Genomic DNA, 20,428 nt, shown 5'->3' with positions numbered 1-20,428 from the left:
TCAAACAAGGCACCGGGACCCGATGGTATCCCGAATTTTGCTTTAAAAGCGGCAGTGAACACGGATCCGGACATGTTCAGAACCACGATGCAACGCTGCATTGATCAAGGAATCTTCCCGGATGTATGGAAGCGACAGAAATTGGTGCTACTACCAAAGGCGGGGAAACCACCAGGTGACCCGTCGGCGTATAGACCTATCTGTCTACTAGATACGACGGGCAAATTATTGGAGAGGTTGATTCTCAACAGACTAGTACCGTATACGGAGAGTGCGGACGGCCTGTCCAACAACCAGTTTGGATTCAGAAAAGGTAAATCTACTCTGGACGCCATCCAGTCGGTCGTTCAAACAGCTGAGGTGGCAATCGAGCATAAAAGGAGCGGCATCCGTTACTGCGCGGTTGTCACTCTGGATGTGAAGAATGCGTTCAACAGCGCAAGCTGGGAAGCAATAGCACACGCGCTTCACCGCCTCAAGGTACCGGTGCAGTTGTGTAAGCTTCTAGAAAGCTATTTTGATGGTAGGATTCTACTGTATGACACAGAGGAGGGGCAGAAAAGCGTTCGAATTACCGCGGGAGTACCTCAAGGTTCAATCCTGGGCCCGCTGTTATGGAATGCGATGTACGATGACGTACTGAGGCTGCCCCTTCCGACGGGTGTTAAGATTGTTGGCTTCGCCGACGATATCACCCTAGTGGTCTATGGTGAATCGATGGAGGAAGTAGAGTTGACAGCAGCGCACACTATTTCCCTGGTTGAGGAATGGATGAAGTCTAGGAAACTAGGACTGGCCCGTCACAAGACGGAGGTGGTGGTGGTCAACAACCGCAAGTCCGAGCAACGGGCGCTTATCTCGGTAGGTGATTGCACCATAGAGTCCAAGCGATCCCTTAGGCATCTTGGGGTAATGATCGATGACAAGCTGAGCTTCGCTAGCCACGTTGAATATGCCTGTAAAAGGGCATCTACGGCTATAGCGGCGCTTTCGAGGATGATGTCTAACAGCTCTGCTGTAATTGCCAGCAAACGCAAGCTGCTGGCAAGCGTGGCGCTATCCATACTAAGGTATGGAGGACCAATCTGGTCAAAAGCGCTTAGAACGAACAGAAACCTAAAGCGGTTGGAAAGCACGTACAGGATAATGTGCTTAAGAGTAGCAAGTGCATACCGGACGGTATCTAAAGAGGCCGTGTGCATCATAGCCGGGATGACGCCCATCGGGCTCATCATCAAGGAAGATGTTCAATGCTTCAACCAAAGGGGTACCAGAGGAGTCCGCGACACGTGTAAAGAGGAAACGCTCAGAAGCTGGCAGCAGGAATGGGATAACTCCACTAAGGGTAGATGGACCCATCGACTAATACCAAATGTGTCAGATTGGTATGGTAGAAGCCATGGGGAAGTGAACTTCCACCTGACGCAGTTTCTGTCAGGACATGGTTGCTATAGACAGTACCTGCATAGGTTCGGGCACTCAGAATCTCCTGCGTGCCCCAATTGTGCTGGTGTAGAGGAAACAGCGGAGCATGTCGTGTTCGATTGCCCCCGTTTCATTGTTGTGAGAGGTCGCATGCTCACTACATGCGGAGGGGACACGTCCCCCGACAATATTATAGAGAGAATGTGTGCGGATACCGAGTGCTGGAATGCAGTAACTACGGCTGTCACTCACATTATGTTAGAATTGCAGCGTCTATGGCGCGCCGACCAAGAGTTGGCTGCAGAGGATTAGCCCTGCCGAGGCTGGTCCCTTGTAACATTGTTTAAGTCGGCTAGGAGAAGCAGTTTGCCTAGGCTACTTCTGCTACACGTGTTGTGCTATATGCACTGGTCCCTTCCCGAAGAAATACCGTAAGGTGGTTCCGGGGAGATGAGGGTCTGAGTCCAAGGGTCATGTCGATGCACTGTTCACCACTTGAGCAATTCTAAATGAATTGCTCATGCACAGTGCATAGGCTGGTTTTAGCGGGTCGTCGTTGGTGCGTCATCCCCGCATTCCCTGAGTTATCTTCTCAGGGGATCTGTTTGCAGATTTCCCCCTTGTAAAAAACAAAAAAAAAAAAAAAATACTCCTATACCCCGGTGTATTATGGAAGGTGTAAGTTTTTGAACTTATGCTGGTGACTTGGCCCCTGACCCCCTTGTACATCAATAAAAAAAAATATTGTGCAGAAGTAGATTTATTAAATTCATTTTTTTTTTGCTTCAGTTTCCCTCCCGTTGTTATGCTACTGATCCTGAGTAGCGTCTGTTTATTCCCTGTGTAAGTACAGCTCTGCCTATATTCGCATAACAGTCCCATGTGTATAGGAAATCCCATAGAACATGGGACTGTAATGCGAATATGGGCAGAGCTGTTCTTGCAATAACGGAGTAGCATCTGCGGGCGGTCAATCTTGCTCATGCTCATGAGCGTTTGGTAATTCGGATTATTGGAACGCATGGAGAAGCGACATGATAATATATGTTGTTAATAATCGTTGATGTAACTTTTGAACGGATATTCGTAAGATTTTTTGAGGACTTTTTAAAGGTAATACCAGAGAAATATTTGGACAATATCTCAGGTGAATTAATAAAGTGCCATGCCCACACAGTTACGGATCACCCACAGTGACGGATCACTTTGGCGTTCATCATCGGATAACTCGCTCAAAACATAAACGTTGACGTAAAACATATTTTTCGCATGTTATACTATTTGTCTTCTACCATTTGTAATGTTAAGCACAACATTCAACCGCTAAATAACGGTGTATTTGATAAATGTTCAGTTGGTATCACACAGCTATTATTATATGGTCGTTTTCTGTAAGAAGTGCCGTCAGCATACATAAGCTCCCACAGGTGGTAAAATGCAAATGTTATAGCATGTTTTATGCTCGTTCGCTTCGATTTAGTATGAATTCATCTTTGGAAAACATTTTACTTGAATTTTTTTTCAAAATACCGAATATTAGCTCTTTTAACTAGTGATCCATAATATGGACCAGGATATGATTGTTTACCACGGTTATGGATCACTTCCAAAGAATGTAAATTTCTGCTATTTTATGCATTGGATTCGAAATTTTCAGACAATAGCACTAAGGATAAAACTCATAAAACATCAAGGTTTGTGAATTTCATTTTCAGCAGACAAAAATGGGTGGAAAACTTGGTGTGGAGCGAAAACAGTTCATGTCTCAGTTACTACACTGCAGTATCACAATAAAAAGAGCCTTTTACCCTTGTTTCCAGCTCTAACACTGCTATTTTTTGCAGTAATATATGACACATTGTTAACTTTCGCCATACCATGCAATACAAATGCATTGAGTTGAAAATCTCTTCATTTTGCGCACTGATCCGTAATATGTCACAATTTGATCCATAATATGAAAATTGATCCATAATTTGGTTTTCAGGAACCGACACAATTTTTATTTTTTATGCATTCCTATGTAAATATTACACTCAAAACAGTTTACTAACCAAAGTTCCAATTTTAAACGATTCGACTCGTGCTTTTAAATTACAATTTTACGTTTTCCATGTCGTTTTATTGAATTTTATAGGTTGGACTCCACACTTTTTGATCCATAACTGTGGGGTCATGGTAATTGTTAGAATAATTTTTTAAAATCCCCGAAAGAATAGAATAAAAAGGGCTTCATATTGCAAAAATTTAGACAATTTGGCCGAGAAATACCCCTCATGCCAAAGAGAATCATGAAATGACCAAGTAGTTCCTTACCCTTCCTACCAGATCAATACAAATGAAATCCCCGGAACTGAAATTTTTCCTGAATAATATTTAAAACTATGTTCTACACTATCTTATATTCAATCATAAATAATACATATAATACACAGTTTTTAAACATATGAGCAGAAACATCGTCCAATCTGGCACTGCCCTGTGCGGTATCCTCGTCCTCTACATTGGGCCTTACAGTTGGGACTGGTGCAGTTGAGCACTTGTACGAACATGCGGTTTGAACGATCTGTAGAATCAACGTGAAGAACACATATCACACATATGGTATGACCTGTTTGCGGAATCTAAATGCAAAAAATCTTACCACCAATGGCATTGCTCTCCGCATCTACGGGAATGGCAGCGCAATACCCGACATTTATCGCCAGGAACAGCAGCAAAACGCAGTACAGAAACTTCATCCTGGATGCTTTTTCCTGGAATTCTCCCAAAATTTACAATGCTTCTCTACAGCCAACCGTACAACCAAACCGAGCAAAAGAAGATTTTTAATCAAACTAATGGCACTGTTGTTCGAACCAATTAACTTATATCGTTTCGCAAGCACCTCTGGTCATGTGCCTTATCAGTTAAGGTGCTACATAGAAAGAAAATTCTTGCCTGGACGAATTCTTGCCCGAAGATGGGTTTGCCCGCGCTAGCAGTGACTGATAACACGGATGACGAACCTCAGAGGAAAAAAGGCATGACAGGCGAACATCAGAACATCACACGTTGAGCAAAGTAATAAACACATTCGTTGAGTTGTTGATTGACGCCGTAGGTAATTCTATTGTGTTCAGGGCAAGGTTCAGGAAGACATAGTGGTAAGAAAACGACATTTCGGAGGAATGCTATCGACTGAGGGAACTGGCAGTAATCTGTTATTGGCGTTGCAGTCAGTGTAAATCAAAAGCTGATTCGTTTCAATTGTCCGACGTTTCGATGTATTTAACATTCATATTCTTCTAATCCTTGAAAAAGGTGTTAAATACATCGAAACGTCGGACAATTGAAACGAATCAGCTTTTGATTTACACTGACTGCAACGCCAATAACAGATTACTGAAACGACATTTCTACAAGACAAATTTCTGAGGGCCTCCCTTAGTCTAGTGAAAACGTCTGCGACTATTAAGCAGACCCATGCTGGGGGAGTCTGGGTTCGTTTCCCGATTGGTCCAGTATCTTGCCGTAATGGAAATTTCCTTGACATCCCTGGGCATAGAGTATTAGAATTAGAGTATCATCGTTCTTGCCATACGATATACAAATGCGGAAATGGAAACATTGGCAAAGAAAGTTCTCGGTTTATAATTGTGGAAGCGCTCTTTGAACACTAAGCTGAGAAGCACGTCACACGTGAGTGAGGACGTAATGCCAAGAAGAAGAAGAAGAAGCCATTAGCAGTACGATTTCGATTTTTACATTACGATTTCCTTCCGTTCTTTACTTATTCAATAAAGACTCAAGCGATAACTTGCACTATTGGCGACAATGATGCATTTAATAAGATAATGTAACCTTGCATGAGAAAATAGCATTGCGAAATGCGAAGGACATTGTTGAATTACAGTAATGCTACAAAACATTTATGATGCCGAATAAGTGTATCAGTGCTTGACAGTTATTGAATAAGTGCAAAGATGCATGCGTAATGCAAACAATGTTCGATCAAATTAGTGCAATGTTATAAAGCTTGTAGTTGTATAGATAGGGCAACTTCACCGGTGGTCCATTTTTTGGTCCAAATTTATACCAAAAATGGACCTGTCAAAAATAAATAGACCAACCGCACGCGCATGCACCGGTTGTTGTATTTGTTTCGATCCATTTCGAATGTGATCAACAAAAACAAAAACAAATAGTGAATTGAACAGCAGAATTTATTAAACCTGAAGAATTCCTAAGGAACTCTGAAGGGGCCCAGATAGCCGTAGCGGTAAACGCGCAGCTATTCAGCATGACCATGCTGAGGGTCGTGGGTTCGAATCCCACTGGTCGATGATCTTTTCGTAAAGGAAATTTTCTCGATTCCCAGGGCATAGAAGTATCTTCGTACCTGCCACACGATATACACATGCAAAAATGGTCAATCGGCAAAGAAAGCTCTCAATTAATAACTGTGGAGGTGCTCATAAGAACACTAATCTGAGAAGCAGGCTTTGTCCCAGTTGGGACGTAACGCCAGAAAAAAGAAAAAACTCTGAAGGAGTACACGGATGAACTGCAAAGAAATTCCTGGATGAATCTCGACAGAATCCGCTTGAAAAAAAAATCCGACAGAGCTCCGAAATTAGTCTCGGTGGAGCTTTTCTCCAGGAATTTTAAAGGGAATTCCCAACAGCAATTCCTTCGGGGATTTCATCTAGAAATTCTTCCGGAGATTTACTCTAGACGCATCTCCAAAGATTTCATCAATAAATACCTCCAAAGATTCAATTAACAAAATAATTTGTGGATTTTCTCCAAATATTATTAAGGGGATTTCGTCCAGAAATTCCTCCGGAGATTTTTCCAAGAGCTCCTCCGGGGATTTCGTATAGAAAATGCCTTCGAGGATTTTCTCCAGAAATTCCTTCGGAGACTTTTTCAGAGAATTTATCCGAATATTTCTTTCAGGAACATCTCTGGGGATTTACACCAGCAATTTTTCAAGAGATTTCCTACAGGAATTCCTCAGAGGATTTCCGATAGCAATTCCTCTGGGGATTTGGTCCACGATTTACTCTGGGGATTTCGTCCAGAAGTTCATTAGGAAATTCACCTGAGGATTTTCTCCAGAAATTCTTTCGGGATTTTTTTCAGAGAATTTTTCCATCCTTTAGGAATTTATTTTGGAATTTAAACCAGGAATTTCTCCGGAGATTTTTTGCAGGAATTTCTCCTAGAATTCCTGCAGGAACTCCTCCGGGGATTTCAAGGATTCCTCCGGCGATATCCCCAGAAACTCCTCCGAGAATTTTCTCCAGAAATTGCTCAGGGGTTTGTCAATAGCTATTACTCCGGAGATTTTGTCCAGAAATTCCTCGGGGAATTTTGTCCTGAAATTCTTCCGGGGATTTCCTCCAGGAATTGTCCCGTGGATTTCCACAAGAAGCACCTCCGAGGATTTTCTCCTGCAACTCCTCCTAGGAATTCTTCTGGGGATTTCATCCAGAAACTCTCCTGGCGAGCTGCTCCAGGTATTCCTCCGTAGATTTTCTCCAGAAATTTCTCCGAAGATTTTTTTCCAAGAATTCTTCCGGGGTTTCTCCCAAAAACTCCTCCAGGATGTCCTTTAGGAATTTTTAAGGGTATTTAAACAGCAATTCCTCCGAGGATTTACATCAGAAATACTTCTGGGGATTTCGTCCAGCAATTTCTCCGGGGATATCATCCAGCAATTCCTCCGAGTATATCCTCCAGAAACTCCTCTGGCAATTTTTCTTCAGAAATCCCTCAGGAGTTCTCCAATAGTAATTCCTCCAGAGATTTACTCCAGAAATTACTCCGGAGATTTCCTCGAGGAATTCCTCCGAAGATATTATCTAGAAATGCCTCCGGAGATTTGTTCATAGAATTCCTCTGGGGAGTTCCCCCAAGAATTCTTCCGAGGATTAACTTCTGAAATTTTTCCGAGAATTTCAAATAGTTATTCCTCTGGGATTTCCTCCGGGATTTTCAAGAATTTCTCCCCAAGACCCATTCGGGGTGATAGAATTCGGGGTAATAGTACATTCGGGGTAATGGAATTCGAGGTGATGGCATTCGGGGAACTGGCATTCAATTTCAATGATTCTCCCGGAGAAAGAACTCCTCCGGAGATTTTCTCCGGAAATTATTCTGGGGCTTTCCTCCAAAAATTTCTCCGTGGATTACCTCCAAAATATCTTCCGGAGATTTGCTCCCTTTGAGATTTCCCCCCGAGATTTGCTGCGGGGATGTGGTCCATGAATTCCTCCTCCTCCTCCTTCATTAAAAAAATCCTCCGAAGATTTCGTCCATGAATTCTACCGAGGTTTTTTTTTAGAGAATTCATACAGGAATTCATTTGGAAATTGCACGTGGAATTTCTCCGGGAATTTTCTCCAGGAATTCCCCAGGGGATTTCTAATAGTAATTCATCCGGGGATTTCATACAGAAATTCTTCCGGGCTTTCCTTAGGATTTGTTCCGGGAATTTCCTCCAGAAGCACCTCTTTCCGGAGATTGGTCCTGGAATTCCTCCGTGGGTTTCCTCCAGAAATCCCTCTGACACTATGCTCTACGAATTTCTCCGGGGATTTTCTACACAAATTCCTCAGAGGATTTCATTCAGAAATTTGTCCGGGGATTTCGTCCAGGATTCTTTCTGGGGATTCATTCAATGGATTTTTCCAGGAATTAATCTGGGGATTTCTCCCCAGAGTTCCTCAGGGGGTTTTCACAAGGATTTCCGCTGAGGCCGAGGGTTTTCATCAACGATTTCCTCCGGAGATATTCTCCAAGAATTCATCCGGGAATTCTTTTGGAGGCCTACCAGAAATTACTTTGAATTCCCTCCTTAATTTTTCCAGAATTTTATCCAGAATTCCTTTGTAGGTCCTCCAGCAATTCTTCCGGAGTTCCTTCAGCAATTTCTCCGAAGTTCCTTCTGAAGCTTTGGAGGAACTTCAAAGGGTATGCTGGATAGAATCCAAAAGAATTTCTAAAAGAACTCCGGATCTCTAGAGCAACTCAGAAGGAATTACCGGCGACGCTTCGAAGGAATTCCAGGAGAAACTCTAAAAGAATTCCTGTAGGAACTCTTGACCAAATCCTAGAGAATATCCAAAGCAATTCCTGGAGAAGAGAAACTAAAAAGAACATTCGAAGCAAAGGGAGCAAATCCCCTGAAGAATTTTTGGAGGTAACCTACGGAGCAATTTATGGAGGAATTCCTGGAGAAAAGCCCCGGAATAATTTCTAGAGAAAATCCCCGGAGGAGTTCTTGGGGGATATCTCCGGATGAACCATTGAAATCCCCGAAGGAATTCTAAGAAAAATAGAAGTTCTTGATACCCCGGAGGAATTCCAGGAGGAAATTCTCGAACCACTTCATGGAGGAATTCCACGAGCAATTTCCAAATAAAGTCCTGGATGAATTCTCTGAAAAAATTCCCGGGAGAATTCCTAGACGAAATCCCCGGAGGAATTTTTCGACGAAATCCCTAGAAGAAATCCCCGAAAGAATATCTGGACAAAATCCCCAGAGGAATTCCTGGACGACATTCCCGCAGGATTTCTCGGGAGAAATTCTCAAAGGGAGCAAATTCCCGGAAGATATTTAGGAGGTAATCCACGGAGAGGAATTCCTGGAGGAAAGCCCCAGAATAATGTCTGGAGAAAATCCCCGAAGGAATTCATGAAAAAAAAGAGTTCTTGATATCCCCGGAGGAATCCTTGAAGTTCCCGGAGGAATTCCTGGAGGAAATTCTCGGACCAATTCCTCGAGTAAATCTCCTAAGGAATTTCTGGAGGAAAATTCCCGAAGAAATTCCACGTGCAATTTCCAAATGAATTCCAAATGAATTCCTGGGCACCAAAAATCTTACTCATATTACTCATGTTCACTTATTAATTTATGTGGTGTCTAGTACCTGCAATGATTCCAACAAGATTTGAAACATATGCGAGTTGTCTTGTTGAACCTTCAGCTTTCTTGTTTCTATGTCAGACAATTTAGCGATAAATTCTTAAAGAAGCCCTCAATTATTTAAGAATTTATCGCTAAATTGTCTGACATTGAAACGAGAAAGCTGAAGGTTCAACCAAATATTCAAATCAATAGAGTAACGTGATGTAAATACATATGTCATAATCCATGTCTAAGAGAGCTGTCTGAGATCTACTGGTAAACATGGAGAATACTTAATTGAGAACTATTCAAAAAGGTTTGGAAGAAAATGTGCAGAAACTAATTTATCGTCAAAGTTTTTCTTCAATAGATTTGCCACATCTTATTGAATGGTGGGTTGTTATCACTGAACTATGAAATATGCTTCGGAATGTGAACGAGATGCATCCAGGATGCATTTGTAATTCTTCCGAAATACCTTATTTGATTTATATAGTAACTATTATTTTTGAGGACTACTTTAGAATAATTCAACTTTCATGAATCTTTCCAGGAATCTCTCCTAAGAATCTGCAATTAACTTATACAGCAACAGTTTATATCAGGTCAACCTTTTTGAATCACGGGTCAAATCGCAGTAATAATTTTGTGAGGTTATTCATTTTTGAAATGCTCAAATATTCGCATGAAATTTGACGAATGTCAGTAAATTAAGCAAATTTATTTTGTGGAAAAGGAAAAAACAGATACAGTATCGGACATATAAAATGCACCAAAGTCGTTTTCCCATACAAAATGGTCTACTTCAGAGAGCTATATCTCCGCCGTTTCTCAACTGTTTCTTATCATTTTTTTCTGTGACGAACTACAAATTATCTCTATTTTTGATAAGTATTGAAAAAGTTTTGTGAAAGCTATTGGTTTAAAAGTTACAGATAGGTTGAATTTTGACATAAAAAATGCACCAACACGAAAAGTGATATATCAGACAAACTATGTGTCCTATCCTTTCGGTGTCTTCAGCGCATTTGGTTCTTATCACTCAATGAACAAATGCGCTGAAGACACCAATATGCTATCAAACCTAGTTTTTCTGCTACATCACTTTGTGTCTTGGTGCATTTTTTATGTCAAAATTCAACCTATCTGTATGTTTTTAATTAATGGTTTTCACACAATGTTTACAATAGTTTTCGAAATTTGAGGAAATTTGTAAGTTGACACAGAAAAAATGAAAAGAATCGGTTAAGAAACGGCGGAGATATAGCAACCTGAAGTTGGCCATTTTGTATGGGAAAACGGCTTTGGTGCATTTTATATGTCTGATACTGTGAATGCTGATGGATATTGAGAGAATCCTTTAAGAAATCATATTATGATCTTGCACATTATATGTTGAAGAGTCTAGCTCAGAAATTTTGGACCCTTTGATAATAATACCGAAGATTTTATATGAATTATATACGGATTCTAAATTCTGCTTAGGATTCTGTGAGACTCAAGACCCGGAATTTTAAAAAGAATTTTGCCATTAATTCCTTCAGAAATTCGCCCAATATTCATTTCGAAAATCTATTTTGAAATATTTGAAAATGCTGTCCAAAATTCCATTCTAACATTGGCAAAAAAATTCCTGCTAGAAGTCTATGAAATGCTGTTAAAGATTCTGTGAGGATCCTGCCCATGTTATTCGCGAAGCTCTCATCCAGAACTCATGGCAAATTCTGCCTAAGATTTCGTGAAAATCATGTCTGTTTTTTTTATAATCCTGCCGAAGTTTCTATGTTTACCACTCCCAAAAATTGTTAAAATTAATTTCGAGCATTCTGACAAAATATTATTCTATTATTCAGTGAACTTAGATTTGAAAATCTTGCCTCATGGCAATAACTTTTCTTAGTTTTTTATTTATCGAATTTTGAAGGAAGTCATGGTAAAATTTTTTGTTGTTACCTAACGGGCGTAATTTTGTAAACTTGATTTTTTTTTTTCATTTTTATTGATCCTCAAATGTATCTTCTCTGGTAAAAATAATTTGCACAATAATTTAAACTAGGAATAGTAACTGCATTTTATCGATGGAGTAACATTATAATATCAAACTCAGTTATTTCAATGAAAAACCAGCCATTTATATAAATAAGAAGGACATTTTCAACCCAACGAGCATTATTATGGAGCTGAACAAAATTATAGAGTTCCATTATCAAGAAAACAATTTGTCATTATATAATTGTTTGCTTTTTTTAAGCTGGCGTATTGGTCCCTATGGACATATCACTTAATCGATTGCCATTGTACCCACTAAACGAGTAAATCAATATACGGACACAAGCCTCATTCTTTTACTATACATCATAATGATTTAAGACAAACACCTCTATTTTAGGGGCCCCCAAATCTTACTCCGCACCGGACCCCGAAAACCCTAGCTACGCCACTGTTCGGGGTAATGGGATTCGGGGTAATGGGGTAGAATCCCCGAAGGAATTCTTGGAAAAAAGTAATTCTTGATATCCTGGAGGAAATTTTTAAAGTTTTTTTGAGGCCTTCCAAATATGTTTTTTAACCAAAATAATCTCCAAAGTCTCTTTTTATCTTATTCTCTTGCATTGCATCCTAATGCAAAATTAAGCAGGCTTTAGTCTTCAGAGACTAAAACGGGTTCAACAGACTTTTCAAAAATTGAGTCTCGAACTTCCTGAGGAAAAGCTTTAGGAATTATCGTAGTGATTTTCTTTAGAATACTTCTACTCTTACAAGGATCTCTCCAGAAAATCTCTAAGAGATTTCTCTACTACTTCTCCCAGAAATTCTTCCAGCGATTTTTCAAAGGATGCTCAGAAATATTTTTCAGAATTTACTTTAGGAAATCTTAAGAACTCCAAAGCTACTACTTGCAGTAATTTCGTCAGGAACTACCTTGATTTTATTTCCAACCAAACTCTTCAGTTGTTACTCTAGGAGATCTTTAAAAAATGTCTACAGAATTTCTACCGAGGAAATCCAAAGTATTATTGCAAAGTGTTTGAAAAAAAAACATAGCTCAGGGTTTTTTTCAAGCAACCCTACAAGAATTCCATGTGGATTCTTTAAAAATAAATTCACGTTTCCTCCCAGGAATCCAAAATTCCTTGAGGGGTTCTTCAAACAATATTTTTTTTAGGATTTGTTCCAGCATTTTATCCAAATATTAGTTCTACAGTTTTCCCATACGTTTCTTAAAAAACTACAAATGAAGTTTAACACTTCACTTTTTGCAAAAAAAAATAAAATACTAAAATCACTAAGGTGAGCAAATACCTTTAAACTCTAATATGTGTTGCTTATCTTGACAGATAGGCCTATTTCGTATTTGCTCACCTTAGTGATTTTAGTATTTTATATTTTTTTTGCAAAAAGTGAAGTGTTAAAGTTCATTTGTAGTTTTAAACATACTCTAATAATCCCTCCCAAAGTTTAATATAAAAAAGTGTAGGTTTCTTAAAAAGTTTCTCAAAAAAATCCCATGCAATCTTCAAAAGTTTATTTAGGTTTCCAAACCAGTTTATACTACAGTATTTTTTCCAATAATTCCTCCGAGCATTCATATACACATTTCTATAGAGATTCTGCATAATATTTTCGAGAAATTTGTTTAGAAAATCTTGCGAAACAAATGCGGGATTTGTTAGATTTTTTTCGATTATCTTTGACAATTATCTAGGAAATCTCTTAAAACATCTACAAGAGTCCAGGAGTTATTTCAGAGATCCTTTTTATTAAGAGTGATTTTAAAACATGCCCAAGTTTTCTTCTTCTTCTTTCTGGCGTTACGTCCCAACTGGGACAAAGCCTGCTTCTCAGATTAGTGTTCTTATGAGCACTTCCACAGTTATTAACTGAGAGCTTTCTTTGCCGGTTGACCATTTTTGCATGTGTATATCGTGTGGCAGGTACGATGATACTCTATGCCCTGGGAATCGAGAAAATTTCCTTTACGAAAAGATCCTCGACCAGTGGGATTCGAACCCATGACCCTCAGCATGGTCATGCTGAATAGCTGCGCGTTTACCGCTACGGCTATCTGGCCCCCAGTTTTATCAGAGGATAATTTAGGATTTTCATTAAAACCACCTCACGGATTTATTTTTCAGAAAAATGTCCTCGACGTTTCATAGATGAATTCCTAAAAAAACACTTTCAAGACTTACTTGAGAAAATCTCAAAAAATTACTAGAGGAATTTCTGTAGAAATCTTAGAAGGAATCTCTGGAGCAAATCTTCTTCTTCTTGGCATTACGTCCTCACTGGGACAGAGCCTGCTTCTCAGCTTAGTGTTCTTATGAGCACTTCCACAGCTATTAACTGAGAGCTTTCTTTGCCAAAGTTGCCATTTTCACAATCGTATATCGTGTGGCAGGTACGATCGCACTCTATGTCCAGGGAAGTCAAGAAAATTTCCATTTCGAAAAGATCTTGGACCGATCGGAATTCGAACCCAGACACCTTCAGCATGGCTTTGCTTTGTAGCCGCGGACACTAAACACTCGGGTAAGGAAGGCCCCCTGGAGCAAATACTGAAGCTATCTTTGAAGCAATTTCTAGTTGAAATCTTATATAAATCCTGAAAGATAATTTTAAAGTAAATCTCTAGAAATGTCTGGAGAAAGGGTTAATTGAATTTAAGAACATGTATGGATGGATCACTGAATACAATCTTGGAGAAGTTAGTACATTCTTGAAAAATGACACAAACAATTTTTGAAGGAATTCAGATGATTTCTGAAATAATCTTCGGAGAAATTACATTTCTGTGGTCCTCTTTGGGGAAATCAAGGTTGAATTCGTGGAGAAATTTCTTGGGAAATGATTACTAAAGAACTCCTTCAAAAATTCTGAACATTTTGGTAAATATCTGAATTCCGATGAAATTCCTAGTGAAAATCATGAATAAACTCATACAGTTATTCGTGTCGTAATGTCTTAAGGAATTCAGAAAATAAAGTCTTAGATCTTAGAGAAATGTCTGCTCTGATGCTATGAAGAATCGAACTATTATCCCCTGGCTCATATTAGGTTTCGCTTTGTTTTCGTGGATCGTGTTTGGTCTCTTTTGGGCCTCGTTTTGATTCCTTTTAGTTTTTTTTGGTTTAAGGTACACCGGGGCAAGTTAAAACGGGTGAGGCAAGCTGAAATGCGAAGTTAGGAATATGATGCCAATAAATATGTGCAGATTCTTCTTCCCCAAAAATTTGTTCCATCTGTGAACTTAATGTTGTTGTAAATATTTTTCCCTATTATAAAATTTCACTATGATATGATATGATATGATATGACCATTTAATCTTACCCCAGCCGTTTCAACTTGCCCCGGTGCACCTTATGCTTTCTGGCAAGAGGTCTTCAATTCCCTATTTTTAAGGTTCTCAGTCGCTACCAGTCTTTTTAAGACAAAAAGCTTTCTTAATCTTGTGATATCGACTGGCATTAAAATGAGCGGGTTGTCAAAACTAGAAAATCCACATTGTAGTTTTTTCATAAATTTTTCATTCTATACAAATACCTAGTATGGTAGTCAAAAAAAAACTGGTGTCTTGTAAGAATTATATTAGTTTTTCTGTTGACCCGAAAATCACCTAAAAATTTCGTTAGAACGCTTGGAAAGAGTACTATGTCTTCAACTTAAAACCGATCAAAATATAACTTGTATCCCTTTGCGCTTGAGCCCGTCAAAAATAGTAACTTTCAATTTACAGTCCATGATAAAAAAAATTCTTAGCTTCACGAATTGGTGCGTCAGATAGATGACGTTTGGCCCGAGTGGATCCGATTGAAGGAAATCCAATTCTTGAGCGAATTGTTGAATATGAGAGATGACGTTCGATCCGGATGGATCAGATTGAAGGAAATCCAATTCTTGAGCGAATTGTTCAATATGAGAGATGACGTTCAATCCGAATGGATCAGTTTGAAAGGAAATCCAATTCTTGAGCAAATTGATGCGTCTGAGAGATGACGTTCGATCCTGGTGGATCAGATTGAAAGAAATCCAATTGTTGTACGAATTGGTGGGTCTGAGAGATGTCGTTTAATCCAAGTGGATCTGATTGAAGGAAATCCAATTCTTGAACGAATTGTTGAATATGAGAGATGACGTTCGATTCGAGTGGATCCGATTGAAGGGATATCTAATTCTTGAGCGGATTGTTGAATATGAGATATGATTGAAGGGAAATCCTATTCTTGAGCGAATTGTTGAATATGAGAGATGACGTTTGATCCGAGTGGATCCGATTAAAGGTCTTGGTAAAGGAATTGGTGCGTCTGATAGATGACGTTTGGTCCGTCTGGATCAGATTGAAGGAAATTTGTATCTTGAGCAGATTGGTCATTTCGAAGCAGTAGTTCATTGAATTAGAATAATGTGGGTAAAGGGATGCATATATATAATAAAATATATTATATTCAACTGAGTTATAAGGAAATATTATTTTTATATTTATTTATTCTTCCTACACCTTTAATCGGATCCATTCGTATCAAACGTCATCTCTCAGGTGCACCAAACCGCTCAAGAATTGGATTTCCTTTCAATCTAATCCATCCGGATCGAACGTCATCTCTCATATTGAACAATTCGCTCAAGAATAGGATTTCCTTCAATCTGATCCATCCGGATCGAACGTCATCTATCAGATCCACTCGGATCAAACGTCATCTCTCAGACGCACCAATTCGCTCAAGAATTGGATTTCTCTTCAATCCGGATCAAACGTCATCTCTCATATTGAACAATTCGCTCAAGAATTGGATTTATTTCAATCGGATCCACTCGGACCAAACGTCATCTATCAGACGCACTTATTCGCTCAAGAATTGAATTTCCCTTCAATCTGATCCATCTGGGTCGAACATCATCTCTCATATTTAACAATCCGCTCAAGAATTAGATTCCCTTCAATCGGATCCACTCGGATCGAACGTCATCTATCAGATCTACTCGGATCAAACGTCATCTCTCATATTGAACAATTCGCTCAAGAATTGGATTTCTCTTCAATCTGATCCATCCGGATCGAACGTCATCTCTCATATGAAACAATTCGCTCAAGAATTGGATTTCTCTTCAATCCGGATCAAACGTCATCTCTCATATTGAACAATTCGCTCAAGAATTGGATTTATTTCAATCGGATCCACTCGGACCAAACGTCATCTTTCAGACGCACTTATTCGCTCAAGAATTGAATTTCCCTTCAATCTCATCCATCTGGGTCGAACATCATCTCTCATATTGAACAATCCGCTCAAGAATTAGATTTCCTTTTGTAGGAAGAATAAATAAATATAAAAATAAATAAAATCAGTTTTATTGAATCTAGGTGAAAATTTATTAGAGTATAAGTTTGATGAGAAGGATTCTGCAAAAGACGATCCAGCACATCAGCACCGGTTGAGCTTCCATGAACGCGTGGGTAGATGTCAGAAAAAGAGGGACGGAACGATTGTTGTGAATGAACGAAGAGACAAAAGATGCGCTGGTGAACGGGTAGGCTACACAATTGTGTCAGTTTTGAGAAGGATGTTGTTGAGGGAAGACATGTGAATTGAATCATTGAATGTAGTTTTTGCAAGTGCTCGCCGCATCAAAACAAAGGCGCCACTGTATAAGCTATTTTACGAGACGTTCGAATGACGTTTTCTGGCGGGCCGCTCATTGTTGTTGTTCAAAAAACTAGCATGATATCTGAATGGCGCTGGTCACATTTTTGTTGCCGATGACTTCCCCGTCTCTTTCAGCGCATTTTTCTACCCGGTTTACATGTATTACAGGTAACGAAGATGAAAAATATCTTCCCTGCCTACTGATTTAAATTTTACATGCGAACATTAAAAACTTTGTTGCATTGCCACCAGCGCCATTATTGAATATGCTCCTTCCAAATGTAGCGCTAGAAGAAACGTAAACAAATCGGCCCGCCAGAAACTTTCAAAGCTGGTAAACAAACGGAAACCATATGATAGGCCTTTTCACATGACGTTTTAAATCAGCTGATCTGGAAGCTCTTTGACAGTTCTTATATGAAAATGACAGGCCCGTGTTAGCACCGGTCCTCCATCGATGTAAACAAATGCATAGACGGACCTGTCACATGAAAAGGCCTATTCGAAACGTCTCATAAAATGGCTTATATGGGATTTAACATTGTGACAGCATTGCTGTTCTGTCAAACACACAAGGCTACGGTGGCGCTATCTATGCTTTCCATAGCGACCGTTTTGGTTATTTTAATGATCCATTGAAAGTGAAAGTGAGTGAAGAAAAAGGAATAAAAAGGAGTGCTTTTGTTCAAAAGGTTATTTGTTTGTTTTATTTCTGTGGAATCCTACATGCACAAAATATTTGCCAACGTTTGACCTACCCATGGTTTCGAACAAGAACGCGCCTCTGCTAGTTGCCAATAGTGTTTCCTTAGTCTAGACCTCTAGACTACGATTCGGTATGTTGCAAATTTGTGTTCTATGGCTAGGTACAGCGACACCAATTTCTTATTATTGCATATCTTATCTTGCACATCGACAAGATTCTCAATTTGAAGAAACAAACTTCATTTATCTTTTCTGATGGCATATCGAGAAGCATACAGATACAGTGATAATGATAATTGAAAACATGCAGCGCAGTCAAATAGGCCTATTCTATAGAGAAGGTGGGCTCAATCAGCCAGCAACAGTCATGTTACCGAAGTGACCGTTTCGCCTTACATTACTTATAGAATCGGCAGAGGTAAAAGACAAGCCCATAAATAGTTATCAATGATCAACAAATTAAAACACAGTTTACAAAGTAGTACAAATTTATAGACAATGTACTTGTCAACCAAAAAGCAATTCATTCACGAAAATAATATTCAACAAAAATCAATAAAACAATTCAGATAACCGACGATTTCAGGTGAAGCTTGAATTTGTCATTCTTAATGACACGTTGTTTCTCTAACAAAATGTTTTCACTCAATTAACGCAGCCTACCATCATTGCAATTAAACTAACGAGAATAAAATTTAATACGCAGTGGCAGCATAGTATAAATTATGCCACTTTTCGCGCACAACACGTGCAAAACAATTCCAGTGCGATCTCATTGGCATTCATGGATAAATATTTGGTCATATTGGGCAATAAAAGAGATTATGGGGAACAAGTGAAAACGTTTGAACTTGGTGTACAGCTCGGTTTATTCGAAATGGGGTCAGCTGGAAGGTTTTACTGTCCTATTCTTTCACCCGATGTGGAAGAAAATTAGCTGTGTAGACTCATGCACTTCTAATATTGTAATTTTAATAAAACCTCATAGGATAATTATGAAATTGCTAACGGAACCATAAACATTCATAGCGAGATTTCAACGAAATTTGAACATTTTTATTGAGATTAATTAGGAGTATTGAGGATAATGAGCGGAACCTTATTTGAATATGGGGAGTCTCAGCTATATTCTAAGGACACGGGACCAAAACGATTCCTACAAGGAATATTTAACTGAACAAATTTAATTTCAATTCATAACATTTTTACATTTACATTTATTGATAATCTCAACTTGTTTTTATAGAAACCGACATAAAACTAATAAAATATCTATCAATCTCTCTTTAAATGACCATTTCATAACTCACAACCAGAGATAGAAATCGTTTATGATGTAACGTCTGTTTGTCAGTGGTTGCAGGTTAGTATCATTTAAGGAATACTTTCAAGGGCGTTTTTGTTGAATCTTTCAAACCTGAGTCTTTATCCCGCAGGAGCAGATACAACGTAATTACGAATGCCGCAGCAAAATGCACCGCGTCATCGTTGGATGCCTCATTAATATATTCTTGCTCCTCCGGGAACAAACATTCTGTGACAAACTACAGGTATTACTCGATAAAATGAAATTGTAAATTAGATATGTAATAACCGATCCAATGAAGGCAATGAATAGAAGAATGTATCACACTTAGAATATAGCAAAGAATTTTGTAAAATAAAACACATAATTGGTTTTTAAGTTTTCAAAATCAATAAAATGTACATGATAATGTGTTCACTGTATTCTATTCCCCAACCCTCAAACGTTAACTTTTTTGATTTGAAAAAAAAACAACTTTTAAGTTTTGGTGATGACGATGATTGCGATGACGGATAATTTAGCATTTCAAGCATAGATAGCAAAACCCGAAACCTTCAGCTGTATTAGTTGTATAGTATTGGACAAAATATTTGCATTTTTTCGATTTCCATACAAAATGGTCAACTTTGGTAAACTACATCTCAGTTATTTAACATCTAACATAACTTGATTTTTTCCAATCACGAGTTTAAAAGTTATAACGATTTTACTGAAGTGTAATTTTCGTCGAAAAATTCAAAACTATTTATCTGACAATCTAACAGCTCGACAGAAAAAAAACTGTTTTCAGCAAACTTGTTCATCTCGGCAACATCTACAACTTTGCTGAAGATACCATAAAGTGTTCCAACTGGGACAAGCAGGCTTCTCAGATTAGTGTTCTTATGAGCAGTGCTGGAAATGGTAATAGTAGTAGGCTTGAATTTCGCGAAAATCATGTGGCTTTCCAAGTACAGTAGTTCAAAAACGTGAATCTCATCAAGTAGCCTATGTTGGGTGCATGAGTATTCTAAATCGTTAGTGTCATTGAAGGCTCTAAATGCGGGAAATGCAACGGGAAATACAGTAAAATCTCCATGAGTCGATATTGAAGGGACCATCGAGTCATGGAACAGCTATTCTTTGGAAAGCTGTTTGAAGGGACCATCATAGTAACCATGATTTTATGTTTTTAGTATGGTTCCATGTCGATATCGAGTAATGGAACATCGACTCATGGTGGGATGACTGTAGAACATTTTTCTATAGTAATTTTTGGTTGCCCTTAGCAACGGGTGTTTTGCAATTTTCAAGGCTCTTTGTCTACAGCAGCGATAGGCGTGAGTTTCACTGGCTTTGCTGACTGCGATTGGCTTTGTTTGGCTACTGTAGAATGAATTTCAGATGTTTTCCCAATCTTGCTTATGAGCACTTCCACAGTTATTAACTGAGCGCTTTCTATGCCGTTT

The 20,428-nt window shown here is 38.8% G+C and overlaps 2 long non-coding RNA genes across 2 annotated transcripts; one reads left to right on the top strand and one right to left on the bottom strand.

Annotated features, from left to right (window-relative positions):
• Nucleotides 1-3,808: 3,808 nt before the first annotated feature.
• LOC5568316 lies at nt 3,809-4,252 on the bottom strand. The gene is made up of 2 exons (XR_002499730.1): nt 4,070-4,252; nt 3,809-3,991 (listed from the first exon to the last, which is right to left on the bottom strand). It is a non-coding gene; the product is annotated as an uncharacterized LOC5568316 (long non-coding RNA).
• A 128-nt stretch (nt 4,253-4,380) lies between these two features.
• LOC110675706 lies at nt 4,381-19,338 on the top strand. The gene is made up of 3 exons (XR_002499731.1): nt 4,381-4,571; nt 18,991-19,037; nt 19,111-19,338. It is a non-coding gene; the product is annotated as an uncharacterized LOC110675706 (long non-coding RNA).
• The last annotated feature ends 1,090 nt before the right edge of the window (nt 19,339-20,428 follow it).

This window comes from Aedes aegypti, chromosome 2 (assembly GCF_002204515.2).
Source record: "Aedes aegypti strain LVP_AGWG chromosome 2, AaegL5.0 Primary Assembly, whole genome shotgun sequence".
Taxonomy (NCBI): Eukaryota; Metazoa; Arthropoda; class Insecta; order Diptera; family Culicidae; genus Aedes; species Aedes aegypti.
The sequence above is the reverse complement of the archived record's forward strand: the minus strand, read 5'-3'. Positions and strand labels throughout refer to the sequence as shown.